A 4,042-nucleotide genomic window follows, 5' to 3' on the forward strand; every position below is an offset into this window, starting at 1 on the left:
CTCTTCTTCCACTTCAAGAAGGAGCTGTTCAAGCCGCCACTCCGACTTCACCTGCTCCGACTCAAGTACACCAACATCGAACACTCTACACCGTGCCGCGCGCAATGATTGTCAAGCAAGCCTCAATCCTCTACGCGACACCGACTCTCAAGAGCGCCAACATCGTCAAACTCAAGTGGTCTTTGCGCTAGCACGAGAACAGCAACGACAACACCAACATGAAGAGGAAGAGAGAGCGTGTCTACACCAAGTTGCACAAGATACCGAGGCACAACACCAAGAACAACAACTCCTTGAAGCTCAAGCACTTGCGGCGCAACAAGCCCTCCAAGATTAAAGTCGAGTCGTAGCCAACCGAGGCTGACAATATCGAGAACAAGAAGAAGCATTTCACAAGGAAATTCAAGAACGGAGATTTCAAGCTCGCGTGCCTCGTCAAGTTCCTTAAGCTCATCCTCGAGCGGGACAAGATCCTCCACAAGCTCTCCAAGAACATCAAGTTCATCAAGAGCATGACGACAATGGAAATCATCTACGACAAGAGAAACATGAGGTTGACAACCCTCCTCACCAAGAGCGACACGAGCTTTACAATCACCTACAACATGGGCGTCATCATCCCCGACCCCAACACAATGAAGAGCAACGCTACGGCAAACTCAAGTTCACCATGCCCAAGTTCAACGGAAGCAATGACCCCGAAGAGTACCTATCATGGGCATTGAAGGTTGATAAGATTTTTCGTTTGCACAACTATGAAGAAGAGAAGAAGATCGCAATGGCATCCCTTGAATTCCAAGACTATGTCCTCATTTGGTGGGAACAAGTCATAGAGCGCCAAGAGGCAAGAGGTGAACCACCCATCACTACTTAGGCGCAAATGAAGGGTGTCATGAGAGCATGCTTTGTGCCTACCTACTACAACCGCGACCTCTTCAAGAAACTCCAACTACTCAAGCAAGGAACCAAGAGTGTTGAAGAGTACTACAAGGAGATGGAGATTGCCATGATAAGAGCCAATGTCATGGAAGACGATGAGTAAACAATGGCACGTTTCTTGAATGGACTCAACCATCCTATCAAGAAGATCGCCGACTTCCAACCATACTCGAACCTCATCGAGCTAGTGCATCAAGCTACCAAAGCGGAACGCCAAGTGCAAGATGATTTCAAGTATGCCAAGTACTCATCCAAGTCCTACGGCTTCTCCAACAACCAAGCTTCAATGACTCCAACTCTGACTACAAAGCCTTCTACTAGCACCATCGACAAGTCGATTTCCAAGAAAGCTTCGTCAACTCCAAGTCATCCTCCTACTACGAGCAACTTCAAGCCGAGAGCTTCATCATCACCCACTCCAAATGATGAGACCGTCAAGATGAGTTCCTTCAAGTGTTTCACTTGCAGAGGCCGAGGCCACAAGTCCTATGAATGCACCAACAAGCAAACCATGATCCTCAACGACGATGGCACTTATGACTCAATGAGTGAAGGCGAAATGGAAGCCCTTGAGCAAGTCGCCATGCACCGCCAAGTGAACGACGAAGAAGAACAAACATTTTGCGATGAAGATTCATGCCCCGCCCTTGTTGTCTCCAAGGTCTTGACTCTCCAACATCACCAAGAAGAAGACCAAAGATGCCACGTATTCCACAGCAAGGCCGTCATCAATGGAAGATCTGTCAAGGTCATCATCGATGGAGGGAGTTGTCATAATCTCGCAAGTGAAGAACTTTGCTCCAAGCTCCAATTGCCCAAGACGAAGCATCCACATCCATACAAAGTGCAATGGCTTAGAAACTCCGGCACCATCCAAGTCGAGCACTGAGTACAAGTCTCCTTGAAAATTGGCGCCTACGAAGACACCTTGGAGTGCGACGTCATTCCAATGACCGTTTGCCATATTCTCCTTGGACGCCCATGGCAATTTGATAGAGGAGTCATCCACAATGGCTGAACAAACCACTACATCTTCAAGATGAAGGGCAAGGAGTATGTACTTCATCCCATGTCTCCCAGCCAAGTTGTCGCCGATAAGCAAGCCACCCATCTTGGAGATCATAGTGAGAGAGCGAGCCACCAAAAAGAGAGTGAGTGCCACAAGAACAAATCGAACACCTCCACGATGAGCGAAAAGAAGAACCTAATCCTATTTGCCACCAAAAGTGAGATAAGAGGAGTGTGTGAGAACACATCTAATGTCCTACACTACGTCCTCGTGTGGAAAGACAATGCACCACAAACTAACACTTCTCACACTCCTCCTCTATTGTTGTCTTCTCTTTTGCAGGAATTTCACGACGTTTTCCCCGACGAGCTACCTCCGAGACTACCTCCACTACGAGGCATTGAGCACCGCATCGACCCCATCCCCGGAGCACCGCTTCCGAACAAAGCTCCCTATCGTGTCAACCCCGAAGAAACCAAAGAAATACAAAGCCAAGTAAAGCATATTATAGACCATGGACATGTGCGTGAAAGTTTGAGCCCTTGTGCCTTCCCGGTCATTCTTGTGCCAAAATGAGATGGTAGCTTTCGCATGTGCTCCGATTGTAGACGCATCAATGCTATCACCGTTCACTATAGGTATCCCATTGCACGCCTTGACGATATGCTTGATGAACTTAGTGGTGCCACTATATTTTCCAAAATTGATCTTAAGAGTGGTTACTACCAAATCCACATATAAGAGGGTGATGAATGGAAAACTGCTTTCAAAACCAAGTTTGGTTTGTATGAGTGCTTAGTCATGCCTATGGGTCTTTCGGAATCACCGGGTACTTTTATGCGTCTTATGAATCATGTCTTTCGCACTTACATTGGTATATTTGTTGTGGTGTACTTTGATGATATCCTTGTTTATAACAAATCTCTTAGAGATCATGTCACCCATGTTCGAACCATTTTGCAAACTCTTCAAAAAGAGCACCTCTATGCTAATATGGAGAAATACCTTTTTGGCGTTGACAAGCTCGGTTTCTTGGGTTTTGTTGTTTCCTCTAAGGGTGTTCATGTTGATGAGTCCAAGATCAACGCTATAAAGACTTGGCCACAACCAACCAATTTGCATCAAGTGCGTAGTTTTCTTGGCCTTGCGGGTTTCTATCATCGCTTTGTGAAGGATTTTAGTACCATTGCTTCGCCTTTGCATGCTTTGAGCAAGAAGAATGCGACTTTTGTTTGGGGACCATCCAAAGATACCGCATTCAATGAGCTTAAGAATTTGCTTACTCATGCTCCCATGCTAGCTTCACCCAACTTCGACAAGCCTTTTGCGGTTCATTGCGATGCTAGCGGTAATGGCATAGGAGGTGTGTTAACACAAGAGAAGCGCCCCATAGCTTACTTTAGTGAGAAACTTTCAGGAGCGCAACTCAATTACCCCATCTATGACAAAGAGTTATATGCTTTAGTGCGAGTCTTGGATGAATGGGAACATTACCTTCGTCCCCATGAGTTTATCATTCATACCGATCATGAGACTCTCAAGTATCTTAAGGGACAAACCAAGTTGAACAAGCGTCATGCTAAATGGAGTGAATTTATTGAGTCTTTTCCTGATGTCATCAAGTACATTAAGGGTAAGGAAAACATTGTAGCGGATTCCCTTTCTCCCATATGCATGCTTGTGAATCAACTTGAATTGGATGTCATTGGTTTTGAGGATATCAAAGACTTGTATGAGCATGATCCTACTTTTGCTACACCATATGACAAGTGTTTGTCGCACAACTTTTGGGAACGCTATTACATCAAAGATGGGTATCTTATGAGAGCTAACAAACTTTGCATCCCCGAGTCTTCTCTTCGTTTGTTGCTTTTGCAGGAATCTCATGGAGTAGGCTTAATGGGACATTTTGGATGAGGCAAGACGTTCGGCACGCTCTCGAAGAACTACTTTTGGCCCAAGGTGTTTCGCGACGTCAACCGCTTCACCAACCGATGCTCTACATGTCGCGAAGCTAAGTCCAAAGCTCAATCCCACGGCCTTTGTATGCCCCTACCAATTCCATATCAACCATGGGAAGACATTAGCATGGAC

The sequence above is a fragment of the Triticum urartu genome, chromosome 4A, assembly GCF_056163025.1.
Source record: "Triticum urartu cultivar PI428250 chromosome 4A, HENAU_Tu73, whole genome shotgun sequence".
NCBI classification, from domain to species: domain Eukaryota; kingdom Viridiplantae; phylum Streptophyta; class Magnoliopsida; order Poales; family Poaceae; genus Triticum; species Triticum urartu.